Below are 15,497 nucleotides of genomic sequence, written 5' to 3'. Positions count from 1 at the left end.
ATGACAAATACAAGTAAGTCTAAGATGATTTGAACTTGAACATTTCTGTCAGTACCACGATATCGATTATTCATTGACACATTTTCCATAAAAAAAAGTATAAACTTTTGTGAGTACAAAAACAAAATATAATTGAGAATTTTACATCCATTTATCATGCATAGAACCTTACTTCCACGGCAATCAAACCCGAGTACACCCCTGCTAAAAATGAATGATCACATCATTTGTCTGCTCTGTCTGAAAAGTGCTTGAAAGCCGTATTTGTAATGTATGCTTCGAACCAATATTTGACAGTGTTCTAATTGTTGAATTTTATTGCAAGTATGATTTTAATGATGACTGATCGATGTTTTTGTGTAAACTGGCTTCAAAATCCAAGTTGTTTAACTACATGTATGTCAAATCATAGGTCAAAGATTACATTTCGTTCTACCAGTTATCGATTTAGCTGTGTCTACCTGCCAAGAGTTTTCTCAATGTTGTCAATTGTCCTTTCATTTCATGAATTATTCATGAATTACAGAATTTGACCAATCAGAGCACTAAAAAATGTTGCATAGAAAAGAGCATGTCGTCACAAGCTGATTCTCTCAGCGCAAGATGGAGAGGGGAAATGCATGCTACTGGAGAGCTGGCCTGTCCCCCATTGAGATTGTATACTCGTACAATGTACACGTTGGGTGAATGGAGTGTGTGTTCCAGCTGCATGATTACATAATACTTCCAAAGTGCCTAGTCTATGTATTGGTGGGCAGAGTAAAGAAGAGTTCAGCGAAACAACTGAAGCTAATATTAGTCTATTTTTTTTACTAACCCAGGGAGCTCCGGCCCGTTTTGTCCGTGTAATACTAGGTGGACATATGCTCTCCATAAATGGGGTTGCAATTGCACTCTAAATAAAAGGGGAAAATTAAATTATGCACTTACCTCGATTTATGGATGAAAGTCTATCGTGGGTCTCACGATAGACATTCAACCATATAATCAAGGTTAGTGCATAATTTATATTCTCCCCTTTTATTTTGAGTGCTATTGCGACCCCAGTCTACCTATTTTGGAGAGCATATATACGCCTCGTATTACACAAATGAGTCCTGGGTTATTTTTTTTACATGATGTGTTGCCTTTTTTACCAAATCTGCTAATGTAACACCCATCTATAAGAAAGGGGACAAGAGTTTACCATCCAACTACCGCCCGATCTCTTTGACCATCATATGCTGTAAGATCCTAGAGCATATCATCCACAGCACCATAATGGGCCATCTTGATGTTCATAAGATTCTCACTGATGTGCAACATGGCTTCACGAAGGCAAGATCTTGTGAGTCCCAGCTGATCCTAACCGTGGACGACCTTGCTCGCAACATCGACGCATGTGTCCAGACTGATGTGATTCTGCTTGACTTTGCCAAGGCTTTTGACAAGGTGCCCCATCCTCATCTTTTACGTAAGCTAGAGTACTACGGTCTCTCCGGCAGCCTCTTGACGTGGATCAGAAATTTCCTTCATGGCCGTACTCAGCGTGTAGTAATTGACGGGGAAAGTTCCGACATTGCACCAGTAACCTCAGGTGTACCCCAGGGCAGTGTACTTGGGCCGCTCCTTTTCCTGGTCTACATCAACGACCTTCCCAACTGTGTCTCCGATGGCACCAATGTCAAGCTCTTTGCCGACGATACCATGGTGTATAGGGCCATCAACAGCCATGATGATGCAGTTCAGCTGCAACAAGATCTAAATGCACTACAAGAATGGGAAAGGAAATGGCTAATGGAATTTCATCCCGGGAAATGCCAGGTTCTTCATGTCTCCAAACGGAAGAAAAAAGACCGACATAGCCATACATATACAGTCCATGGAACTGAACTAAAGCCTGTTGAATCTGCCAAGTACTTGGGCGTTGAGATTTCGAGTGATCTCTCCTTTGACAGACACATTGACAACATTACCAAAAAGGGAATGAAGACACTTGGCTTCTTAAGGAGAAACTTGCCCGGTAAGTCATGCTCCAAGGAAACCAAAGCTGCCTGTTACAACACACTTGTTCGGCCTATCGTGGAGTACGCAAGTTGTGTGTGGGATCCCCACACCAGCAAAGCCATTTCCAAGGCAGAATCTGTGCAACGGAGTGCAGCTCGCTATGTGATGAACAATTACTCAAGACGATGTAGCGTCACAACCATGATTGATGCGCTTCAGTGGAAGACCCTGCAACATCGTAGAGCAGTGTCAAAGCTTACTATGATGTACCGAATCACCAACCATCTGATTGACATCCCCGACGACCAGTTGGTACCGCTCAACACTCCAACCAGAGGCCACAGCAAGAGATTTCTAATCCCACGATCACGCACATCACTACTGAAGGATACGTTCTTCCCAAACACCATCCGTTTGTGGAACGGTCTACCTGAAAATGTGGTCATCTCACCATCGATCGACATCTTCAAGACACGAGTCAGAGATGTCGTCTTAAACTAACTCAAAATATGAGAACAATTTGTATATAGTGTATATGCGTTCGTTTTTGGACTTATTTTCATCGAGCTTTGCTACGAGCAACACGTTTAATTAGCCGATAGACAACCAACTGTTGTGCGACGATACTCCGTGGAGGTTTATGCACACTACTGGAAGAAGAAGAAAAAGTGACAGAGTAATGTCTAATGACAGTGCAGTTTGTCACTGGTTATTTAGAGCGAGTACCGGTATTTACCGCCCGATGGTTCGGTTAGGTGCAGCGGAGGGTAGTGGTAGTGGAGTGGAGGCTGTGGAGCCTACACGAGCCATCGCCTGAAGCCGAGGTGATATTGTCATTTTTAAAGATTGATGCCATGGCATGGCATGATATTGATGCTACATCATTACATGACATCTTTTTTTAAGGCTAAGGCCTAAGGGCTATTCCACGGTTACTCACGTTACATTGGGAGACACCCTTATAAAAATCGCCAATGGTATTTGAATGGTGCCGAATGGTAGTTGAATGGTGGTCTGAATGGTAAATGGTACGCGAATGGTATTTAAGTGGTGTTTCAATGGTAAGTTCTTAATGGTAATTGGTAGTTTATTCAATGGTAAATGGTATACCATATACCCAATGGTGTCTCAGTGGTATGTGTCTAATGGTATGATTAGTATGATGAATGGTATACCATACACCCAACGGTGTCTCAGTGGTATTCAATGGTGTCTCAGTGGTATGTGCTTGTAATGGTATGATTGGTATGATGAATAGTATACCATACACCCAATGGTGTCTCAGTGGTATACAATGGTGTCTCAGTGGTATTCAATGGTGTATCAGTAGTATGTGCCTGTAATAGTATAATTGGTATACCATACACCCAATGGTGTCTCAGTGGTATTCAATAGTGTCTCAGTAGTATGTGCCTCTAATGGTTTGACTGGTATACCATACACCCAATGGTGTCTCAGTGGTGTACAATGGTGTCTCAGTGGTATACAATGGTGTCTCAGTGGTATACAATGGTGTCTCAGTGGTGGTCAATGGTGTCTCAGTAGTATGTGCCTCTAATGGTTTGACTGGTATACCATACACCCAATGGTGTCTCAGTGGTGTACAATGGTGTCTCAGTGGTATTCAATGGTGTCTCAGTAGTATGTGCCTCTATAATGGTATGATGAATGGTATACCATACACCCAATGGTGTCTCAGTGGTATACAATGGTGTCTCAGTGGTATACAATGGTGTCTCAGTGGTGGTCAATGGTGTCTCAGTAGTATGTGCCTCTAATGGTTTGACTGGTATACCATACACCCAATGGTGTCTCAGTGGTGTACAATGGTGTCTCAGTGGTATTCAATGGTGTCTCAGTAGTATGTGCCTCTATAATGGTATGATGAATGGTATACCATACACCCAATGGTGTCTCAGTGGTATTCAATAGTGTCTCAGTACTATGTGCCTCTAATGGTTTGACTGGTATACCATACACCCAGTGGTGTCTCAGTGGTGTACAATGGTGTCTCAGTGGTATTCAATGGTGTCTCAGTAGTATGTGCCTCTATAATGGTATGATGAATGGTATACCATACACCCAATGGTGTCTCAGTGGTATACAATTGTGTCTCAGTGGTATACAATGGTTCTCAGTGGTGGTCAATGGTGTCTCAGTAGTATGTGCCTCTATAATGGTATGATGAATGGTATACCATACACCCAATGGTGTCTCAGTGGTATACAATGGTGTCTCAGTGGTATTCAATGGTGTCTCAGTAGTATGTGCCTCTATAATGGTATGATGAATGGTATACCATACACCCAATGGTGTCTCAGTGGTATACAATGTTGTCTCAGTGATATTCAATAGTGTCTCAGTAGTATGTGCCGCTATAGTGGTATGACTGGTATGGTGAATGGTATACCATATACTCAATGGTGTCTCAGTGATATCCAATAGTCTCAGTGGCATATGCCTAATGATATGATTGGTATCAATGGTATACCATATGCCCAATATTGTGTCTTAGTAGTATGTGCCTAGTGGTATAATCATTGGATAGTTGTTGGATAATTGTAATGCCATAGTGGTTTAGTGGTGTGTGCCTAATGAATGTCATTTGTGTTAATGGAGAATGGTATGCCCAATTGCATTACCCAATAACATAATTTCGAAGATTTAAAGAAAATATATCAAAGATTTAAAAGTATTTAGAGTTAATAAAATTTTTGAGTCGTGACTTTTATGCGAGCAGCTTCCCCTAATCAAGTGTAATCGCTCATGATGGTAAACATGGTCTCTTGCATTCTTTTAAATTGTCTTTGTCCTTATTAAGTAAAATGTCTATATGTGTTTAAATATAATTGATCCAGTGGTTATAATACAATACTATAAATTTGTATATTTTACGATTGTACATATTACCTTCTAAATTTAAATCTGATGCAATGGGTGCAAAATCGAAATCAATCGGTCAATGAAATCTTATTTGAGAAAAAAGGGTTTTAATTGTACCTTAATACCAACGGACAAATTATTTCACAGCCGCTCCCGAAAGTTCCCTGTAATCATTTACCATTAAAATCTTGAAATTCAAACATGCACGTTTTATAGGGAGCATGAAGAAGATGCGTATCGTGCTAAATAGAAAATTGTACATTGATCACCATCCTCTCTTTTTCCCTAATTTGTTTCCTTTCGCTTTTTGTTTCTTGGTAGTCAAAATTAATGAACGGCATGAATGTAGCTCCTCTATCGTACGGTATACTGTTCGTTTTTATTTTAAACTACGTTCTTCATATTTTTATTTTCAAAGTTTTATTCTATTTAATTTATAATCATTTTGCTTATTTATGGCCGCTTTTTATGAAGAGAACTATATCTGGAGTGTTCCAAACTTAGATATTTGCAATTAATCCCAAGATACAAATTTATAGGTTATATACATTAATTTATCTAAAACATATCAATTTGGATTTTTTTGATGGAAGAAACAATAAATCAGTTGCAAGTTTGCAATGAAAAGTATGACTTTCAATTGATTTTGGAGTGTGAAATTGATTTTCGTTCGATTGAAAGTTTCTTGCAATGCCCGCGGCCCATATTTTGCTCAAAATGAATTCACTGGTTGTCTTGGTCCCCCAACCTATATCAAATTCCCATCCGCAAACCCTGATATGGTCAGTCTGCAACGTCCAAAGCCCCCTCCGAACCCATTTGTACCTTATAGCTGCTTCCAATCATGAATTATTCCTCTCTTTTTTTTACAAATGATATTTTCAAAATTCTAATTCTATTTTTAGGCCCTAATTATTCTTTCTCACGGACGGCGTTCATAAAGAGGAGAGCTATTCTATAGGACGGTCATTACTTGATTGAAATGATTTATCCATATTGTCTTGCTCCCCCACCCCTATCAAAATTCCCCTGCCGCCATACAGGGTATAGTACAATGTAACAGAAAAGAAATATACTGAATGAAATCTCTATTTCAATCAAAACAAAAGCAAATTGAAAGGGAAGAGGAATGAGTAAAAAATCTACATATAAAGGGAAAAAAACAAGAAAAGAAAAAGGCAGAGGAGAAACGAAAAGAAGAGAAAAGAAAAGGAAAAAAATGAAGGGATCGAAAACTTTTTTTCATAGATTCCAAGATCCAAGGGAAACAGTGGCAAAAATTGATCTCACGCCATCATGGTTTCCAACCACGAACCAATCGAGAGGAAAAAGAAGACACCCCTGATTTGGGTTTGATTCACCCCCCACCCATATCGGGATGTGTATTTATCTTGGCGAAGAAGTCCCCTCCCCCAGATTTGGTCATAATTTATCCCCCCCCCATATGTGTTGGCGAGCAGGGCCGCTTGGCTGCTTGCCAGGTAGCTCTATTATAAATACGTATTGTTCTCGCACGCACGCGCGAACGTCTAACCGCCAAGTGCAATATTTGAAAAAGAAAACTCGATCTACCGGTAGGCCTACTACCGTTTTGCTGTTGATAAGTCCGTCGATAATTCATCAAAAACTAAAGGAACACGGGTCAGATTCGGACAGCGACTTCAAAGTCATTTGTAGAAGGCTAAACAGTAAGTTCTATAACAATTTTCTTTGATTTATTTCTCAAATTGTCTCAAAATGTTAGATGTCGTTGTACTGCCACGACATGCACGACCACTGCACTGCCACCGTCACTGCCCCGTTGGCGCTGGCCGCTGCTCTACGGGCCGGGACGTGGCTTTGACGATAGGGAGTGCTTATGGTTTTTATGCTTTGTATTGGCAGAGTTTAGCTCGGCGAGCAGTGAATAGTAATTCGCTCATATTGCCTGATGTTTATTGTCAATGTTTTACAAAAACCATCTCTGAATAGGCCTACATTGAATTCATGAATGAATGATTTGTTAATGCTAATGTCAAGACTGTCAAAGTTTTAATTGTGAAATAGACCGTTACTGCACACGTTAATTCACTGAAATTGAAAACTTGCCGACAAATATTGCTTTGAAATTAGGCCTATAATTTGTTGTTGATAGATGTTGGTATTGAAATGAGATAAAATGGAGGTGAAACATGGGTCCTAAAGTTTAAAAAATGATAAAGGCTACGCAGGTCTATAACTTAGCTACACTGTACACCACAACGGCAAATTGTCCATAGACTGTGTACAACGGATAGATTGTCTCCGCACAGCGATTCGAAGACTGCTGATTGGTCAATCGCGCAGATCACGTCATGATCACGTGGTCCGAAAAATAATTCCTTCGGACTGCGTGCGGAAGTATCGATAGCGATAACGATATCCGGTCATGATGTGTACGCGGTAAATGGTCTTGGTTCGTAATCGGATCGCTCCGGTATCGATCAAAAATTATCGAAACTCTGCAATTTCATGCATATTCACGCGACGCTCTGAAACCAGGAAGCCAATTGACTTTGTGCACGTTGCGATAGACTCTACAAATTCCAACGAACACGATGACATATAGACGCTAATTTGTAAGATTTTGACGGAAAAGCAAAAAGTAATCGAAAATCTCTTACCTGTGCGGTATCGGTGAGAAAATAGATCCTCCGAGAATACCTTTCATAATTCATATAAAATATGCGAAAGTGAAATTCTAGGTCGATTTTGGTACGAGGTGATAGAGAATTGCACACTTGTTTTGGTGGAATTCTGTGTGGGGAAACAAAAGGCTTGCACTGCGCATGCTTACTATATTTTCATTCATAAATTGGTTCTCGGCAGTGGCTGGATGACGTCATGTAATAAGCAAAAATGTACACGACCACTACGTTCACGCTCCGCTATCCGTTGTACACAATTGTTCACTGTGAGTTGGCTGGTGTGAAACTGCATTAGTGCGGGAGGGTATTCTTAGATCCTTTCATGGGGCTAGGCATATCAATTTTTTAAAGTAAATTTTATCCTTTTTTAAAGTTAAGTTTGTCCTGTGATCACATTTTATCTGTTTTTATTTATTTACTGATCAAAACTTGCCTAAAAACGTCTGGAGTCCATCCACTGGCATATGATTGTCCATGAACAGATCCATGATTTCTCAAAGGGGGTAGTGGGGCACATTTTCCCAAGGCAACTTTAAATAACAAGCAAACCAAAAAAGAGATCCTCTTGTATGAGACAATATTTTTAATATAAATATTTGCTGTAACTTTCGAAGGGGGGGGACACTTGTGTAAGAAAGCCACATTTTTATCAAACACATCGACTATTGCTCTCAAGGTGGGGGCACAGGTCAAATGTGCCCTCTTGGATCTGCTTCTGCGGTTGTCAATACCAGAAAAATGGAATTTATGTCATCGATTACCCTCTTGAAAATTGCTGCTATAGACATTTGATTTCAGATGACCTAGCTTTTACTAGTATAAAGCATGCACAGTTATAATACAGCCTTGTCTGAACTACGCTGAATACTATCACATTTCATTATTTTTATCCTGAATTCTGGGCTGGTAATCAGAGATCCATGAAAAATATCTTTAACATTAAAGTTCTAAGATCATTCTTTTTCTATTACTATATTAGTATTCTATTTTTGCTTGTATCTGCACATACATGCAGATTTTACAACACTCAAATTGATTTTATTTCATTTTCAAAGTTTGGACGACGGATACACTGGATGATAAGGTAGATGGTCCAGCCTTATCTGGGAATGACACGACGGGTGTTGAACACAGAAAACGTGCCATGTACAAGAAACAATTGGAGTTTATGAAAGGTAGGTGTGTAAGAATTTTCTTCAGTAGAAAAAATTGCAAAGCTTCATGAGATAAAACAGATTGTATTCCTGCAGTGGCATAGCTGGAAAAAAAACCTTGTCAGGAATGGTAAAAAATCCTGAGAAAGGACAAATGTCATCCCTATTTAGAGGAGCACAAGTCTTTTCTGACACCCCCCCCAGAAAAAATATCAGTATGTTGGCTGAGGGGGGAAGGGTGGACAATTTGTCCCCAGGTATTCATTTGTTGTGGTATTTTTCATCATTGGGGCAACCTCCCATTAGATAGGTTATTGTCTACCCATCTATGGTTAAACATTAATTTATTTATCATATTTTACCAAATGTTTTGTTGATATTTGTTAATTGGTATCATTCAATTGAATGGTAGAGTATACTGCAAATTTCTCGATATATAAAAAAATATATGAACTTCTAAAGAAAGCTTACACACACGACAAGCATTCATATTTTGAACCCTTAGCTAACATACTGTCCTTTGCATTGTTATCATCCAATATTTCTTATTACAGCTTCAAGGAATTAATCCTGCCGGGTACCCATTCACTTCATCTGGGTCTAGTGATGCACAGTGTGGATGAATTTCGGGCTGAAGGAAAACACTATGGCTAGGACTCAAATTCATGACCCTCTGTTTGGAAGGTGAGAGTCAGAACCACTAACCAGCTGATGTCATATCCCCACTTGTATTTTATTACAAGAAGTCGCGCTAATTTACATTTTGTCCTCCGAGAACTATAAAAAATGGAGTGAAATTTTATTTCAAAGACATGTCCACCCTAACAAAAAAGTTGATTTGATTAAAAAGAGAAAAATCAAACATAAAAATCGGATGAAAAATAAGAAAGGCATGACATTTTAAAGTTTCGCTCAATTTCACTTAATAGTTACATGCACATCCAGGTCGGTATGCAAATGAGGGAACTGATGACATCACTCATTCACTTTTCTTTGTTTTTTAAATATGAAATATTATAATTTTCTCCTCATTGTCCTATGAAATAAAGTTTTATTTTGATTTTTTTATTGTCAAATCTGTAAAAATTGAAATATTGTACAATTCAAACAATGAAAACCAAAACAAAAAGTGAGGGACATCATCGATTCTCTCATATGCATGTGGGTAAATTGTGTATATAACTATTTTGTGAAAAATAGGCGAAATTTCAAAATGTCATGACTTTCTTATTTTGCATCCGATTTAGATGAAATATTTTGCATGATGCTTGCCTGATTTTCTCTTTTGATTCAAAACAACCTTTTCTGTGGTGGACTTTACCTTTAATGTGAAGATATGCATTGCTGGAAATAATGATATGATACTTGGGACATATCATACACACATGTATGAAAATATGAAATAATTATTTCATTTTATAGAATAAGCCTAACAAATATTCCTGACGATCATGTGTACATTGGGGTAATTTTTTACCAAAATGTTGTTCAAATTCAATAACTTTGTTATTATCAGATTTTAATGAAATTTTCAGCATGATCCTTTTCTGATTCATTCTCTCCCTACCAAAATCTCCCCTTTTCTCATGCTTTCTTTCTATGGTCCCCTTCATTCTCCTTATAGCTATGTTATATGTAAAATGTAACCGGTCGTCCAACCAATTTGATTGAAGGGCTAGAGGTACTCAAGACTGAAAGCTATGTGATATAATTCAAAGTGTACATCAGACAACAAAAAACACTGAAAATTTCATAAAAATTTGTTGAGGATTAACAAAGTTTTGACGAATTAAAGTTATTTTTTGGTAAAACTGTTCTCTGCAAGTCCTCATGAATATACAAGATCACAATTTATATATTTTTTGTATTATATGAATTTAAATTTTGTCCAAGCTCGGTTGTAAAAATTTATGATTGACTACTGATTTACTGTGTAAGACAATAATCATATTATTTCTCACACATAGTTGAGTTATTCATCTGATTTAACACAACAAAAATAGAAAGAAATAAGTGGGTATCTTGTATATATTATTTTCTATATTTTTTGCAAAAAAGGTCTCTATTTTTCTTCTGTTTTTTAGTGTTCCAAATTGAATAATTTTCTTTCCCTATTTTCATTATATTTTTTTTTCTATGTGTGATATATTATTTATTTCTTAATGTATCATTATTGTATTTATGATAAACTTTTGGCGTGTTTGTACATTAAATCATTAAAAACAGTTTTATCTTTTCCGGACTCGAAAAACCTTATCGTTCTTAAACCAACCTCTTTCTACAGACTGAATAATCTGATTAACTTGCATTTCGCGTCGCAAATACGGCGGAAATCGGAAAATCGGAAAATTCAACCTATAACCTCACATTGCATTTTGGTATGTCAAAAATTGCATCTCGTTAGGAAAATTTTCAAAATTCATGGTAGATCTCACTCATTGTAACAGGTACACACGTTTCGCGATCAGCTGGCGAGATAAAAACCGGCCAGAATATATGTATACTGTGAGATCGCACTTCTTGGTTCACGCACTTAAGCCAGACACGTATGCTATTTTGCCCCATGTTTTTACAAAAAATTTAAATGGATTAACATGGCAATAACCACCTCTCAGAGAGATGGTTATGAGAAACCGTATTTTGTGCGATGCAATTTATCAATAAACCGCATCGCGTCTGTTTCTACAGTTATCCGGGATTCTGGATACTTAGGCGGGTAATACCTTTTAACAATTCTATGTAGAAACATGCCATTGATATATCTTTTTAGGTGAAAAGAAAAAAGAGACCAATTTGGGGGTAAAATCTTCCCCCTTTTTGGGGATATTTCATTTCTTCTAGGTGTGGTACACTTTATTCATTTGGCCATGTGAAGGCTATCACACATTTTGAGTTTAATCTTCGAAATTTGGTGTTCATTAGTTTGTTGTCCAAACTCTGTCTTACATGTAAATTTGTTTATAGGAAGATTAACATAATATTTATGTGGAGTGCAATCATTGATCTCTTGTGGAGTCGCACAGTCACATGTATTCATAATATGGTGCTTTTATGCCATACCTGTCAATACTCTTTTGTACTTGAACTTATTAGTAAAAAATGTGTATTAATGTCGTTGAAAGCAATTACACATAACAGATTTAACATCAAGTTTATTGTATTACAAGTATCAGGTTTGTATGCAGAACAGTGGTTTTGCCAAGTACTCAATCCATGTAAAAAGCAATATGAGAGAACAGGTTTATTCTTGGAAATGTTAGTCTTCATTTGTTGTGTTTTTCAATCAAACTCTGTCTTGATGCATGTTTATTTTTAGATAACAAGATTGACAGAGTATAGATATCAATGAGTAGCTAAGTCATATATATTAATAACTTATGTGCTTTATTATAAAGTCTCATATCAATTTGTTTGCGCTCCTTTTTTGCAGTGCGTAGCGTGTTAAATTATTTCCCTATGGAGAATAATAGAAAAATACGCCTTTTTTGACGGATTTGCTAAGATATCTCCCAAACGCGTCAACAAGGTGATCTATCAAAACAGAATAGAATAGAGCAGATTCTCACCTTGAACATGATATGATTTTAATTTAATTTTAGTCAAATTAAGTTCTGTCACTTTTGAGGTTTTTGGAACCTTTCTTGATGATTTTGGAAATCCATTTGTACATGAGCCAATGGGCAAGTGCAGGAAACGAAACGTTTGGTGCGACTTCACATTGTTGTAAAAAAATATATACGTCACAATAGACCCTATCAAAAAAAGACATTTTGCAGAAAATGCTGTAGATTGCGAATACCTAAGAATTATTTTGATTGGATAAAAAAAACCTCTGTCACTTTTCACATTTGCAAAAGCTTTTGCAATAATTGGTCACTATAGTTTGGCGGGTTCAGCCGATGGCATTGTGTGTACACAGTACACACGCATAGCTAGGCAACGCAGCGCGTGAAGAATTTTGCACGTTTTCATTTATTCGTACAGCGACGACTTGAGTGTATGTTGGATAGGACCGTACCATTTTTGACCGGGGGTGTGCCAATGAATGCAAGTGATCAAGAAGAGTTACAAAACTGAAGGGAGTGAGAAAACAAGGAAAGTGAGAGGGAAATTTATGAAAACAAGTAATGCGAGGAAAAATGACAAGAAAAGGAGAGAAAGGAGAAGAAGTGAAAACACGCAGCTGAGTGCGCTCACGATATGTAAGTTGAACACCCCTGCACCGCATGTAGCAGCCCGCCACTATACACGTAGACTGCCTGCACGATGCGAAGACAGCGGCGCGTATTAGTGACTGTGCGTTAAACGTCCCATTTCTATGCCTTATAAAAGGAGCGTTTTTTGTACACAACAAATTGATATGATACTTGTGAATACTCTGTGCCATTTATGCTGTACTTAAACTTCTTATAGTAAAAACATTTTATTGACGTTCTTGAAATAAGTAACTGTTTTCATTTTTTTTCTTGTGTATACTTATTCCATTATTAAGCCTACCATTAACCCCAGAGATATGCTGTTCACCATTGGTCTACCATTCACTGTACTTTATTGGCCTACTATACATTGCACATCGTTGTTCTACTGTCTACCATTCAGTGTAAACCATTGGTCTACCATTGAATTTACACTTGTGGTCTATAGTGTATGACCAATGATGTTATTTGAATGGTTGACTAATAGTATAGTGTGTATGACAGTGTTGTATGGTAAATGGTAGGTCAATGGTGTACAGTGTATGGTAAGCCAATGGTGTATGGTAAGCCTATGGTGTACGGTGAATAGTAGTTCAATGGTGTATGGTAGGCCAATGGTGCACTGTAAATGGTAGGTCAATGGTATACGGTGTATGGTAGAATGGTGTAAAGTGAATGGTCAATCAATGGTGAACGGTGTGTGGTGTACGACGAATGGTAGTTGAATGGTGTATGGTGAGCAGTGAATGGTACACGAATGGTGTACGGCGAATGGTGTACGGTGTATGGTGAGCGGTGAATGGTACGCGAATGGTGTACGGCGAATGGTGTAAAGTGAATGGTACGCGAATGGTATACGATGAATGGTACGCGGATGGTGAATGGTACACGAATGGTATATGGTGAATGGTACACGAATGGTGTATGTTGAATGGTAGGCGAATGGTGTAAGGTAATTGGTAGGCCAATGGTGTCCAGTGAATGGTGGCTGAATGGTAAATGGTAGGCCAGTGAATGGTGGCTGAATGGTGAATGGTGGTCAATGGTAAACCTGTCTATAGTGGCCATATGGTAGATCAATGGTGAATGGTGTTTGATCAATGGTATATGAATGGTAAATGGTGCTCATGAATATGGTAATAGTAACGTCCGAATTATTTAAATTAGTTTGAATGGTATACCATTGAGGCTTGAATGGTATACCATTGGTGTATGGTGGGTGCTGTGCGAATGGTATTCCAATGGTATATCAATGGTGTATGATAAATGGTAGTCAATGGTATACCATTCAATTTTTTTTATAAGGGCACCTTGACTCATACTTGGAGCTGTAACTCCATTATTATTGATAGGAACTAAACATCTCCGTATCACAACAAAGTACACAGTCTGACTATCCTTTGTATAAAAACAAAAATTGGGAAATTCTATTATGCTCCTGGCAAATCTTTGGAATGTGTCGGTTACTCACGTTACAGATTTGTCCCAACCTGTGGAATTGCCCCTAAGCCTTCGCTCGGCTTAGCTCAAAACAGCCATTCCCATTCACACGATATCATAAAAAGTGGTGGGCATATCAGTATTCGACTTTGAAATGTGATTGAGAGACTTGCTATGACATTTGCAAACAATTCTTGATGGGGAAATTCTCTCGATGTCGTCCGGCGGTGCGAAACTGCATTAGCGCCCGGCCTCGGCCACGCCCACGGGCAGTGACCACGGCTCGGGGTTACGAAGCTCCGCGGGGCAAGCCGCGAGGAGTAACCGGAGAGCGTTGATTTTAGTTCAGTCCCACACATTCCGTTTTTCGCACAAAATAAATTGACAGAGTCTCGACATCGTTCGTAAAAACAAACAAGCAAGAAAAACAAACAGCCTAAAGATATGAACAAATCCATATTAACAATTTCAATAACAATCAAAGTATTTTGATATAAGCTCAGCACTACTTCTTACCTATTTCCACGTAAAACTGCCTGAAATCGTGAGAATTAGCTATCGTTTTAATTTTGTTTACAGCTCCCGATCGATCCGCAGAAAATTTGTACGCGAAATTCCTACGGTGTCCTCAAAATTAATTGCCTAGATCCATAGAGATAATTAGTATACATCTCTATGCCTAGATCTAATCAGCCAAGCGCACTGCGTCTTAAAAAAAATGAAACCTTCAAAATAAGGGAACCCCGACAAAAAAAAATGTTGTAAAAATAGCAGAAAAATAATGCAAATCTTGGTGAAAGTTTGAGGAAAATCCATCAGAGATAAAATAAGGAAATGTCAGAATTTTTATGTTTTGTTTTGTGATATTATATGACCATCGTACAGTACGAAAAAAAATCAACGAAATATAATTTTCTCAAACTATCATCGGTTTTGGTTATTTCTTGAGTATGTCAACAGACAAGATATTTCACATCAAATCCTGAAAGAATGCAACTTCAGTCCTTAATTTGTTGCATTTGATATTAGGGCCACATAACATATGGGGCAGCTGCTCCCATGTGACATCACAAATCAAAATATTCTGATAACTTTCTTAATCTTTTGGGGGTATTCTCAAACCTTCACTAATAATTATTTTTTGTGTAGTTTTATATCATAGACCTTTCTTC

General features: G+C 38.0%; 1 protein-coding gene across 2 annotated transcripts in view; it reads right to left on the bottom strand.

The window, feature by feature from the left end:
* LOC121413232 (transmembrane protein KIAA1109-like) overlaps positions 1-14,925 on the bottom strand; it is a 119,742-nt gene extending 104,817 nt beyond the window's left edge. For both annotated transcript variants that reach the window (XM_041605980.1, XM_041605988.1), the window contains exon 1: positions 14,842-14,925. The gene's annotated coding sequence lies outside the window, so the exon portion shown is untranslated. The remainder of the gene's footprint in view (positions 1-14,841) is intronic.
* Positions 14,926-15,497: the final 572 nt, after the last annotated feature.

The sequence above is a fragment of the Lytechinus variegatus genome, chromosome 1 (genome assembly GCF_018143015.1).
Source record: "Lytechinus variegatus isolate NC3 chromosome 1, Lvar_3.0, whole genome shotgun sequence".
Classification (NCBI taxonomy): Eukaryota; Metazoa; Echinodermata; class Echinoidea; order Temnopleuroida; family Toxopneustidae; genus Lytechinus; species Lytechinus variegatus.
This window is presented reverse-complemented; position numbering and strand designations above follow the sequence as displayed.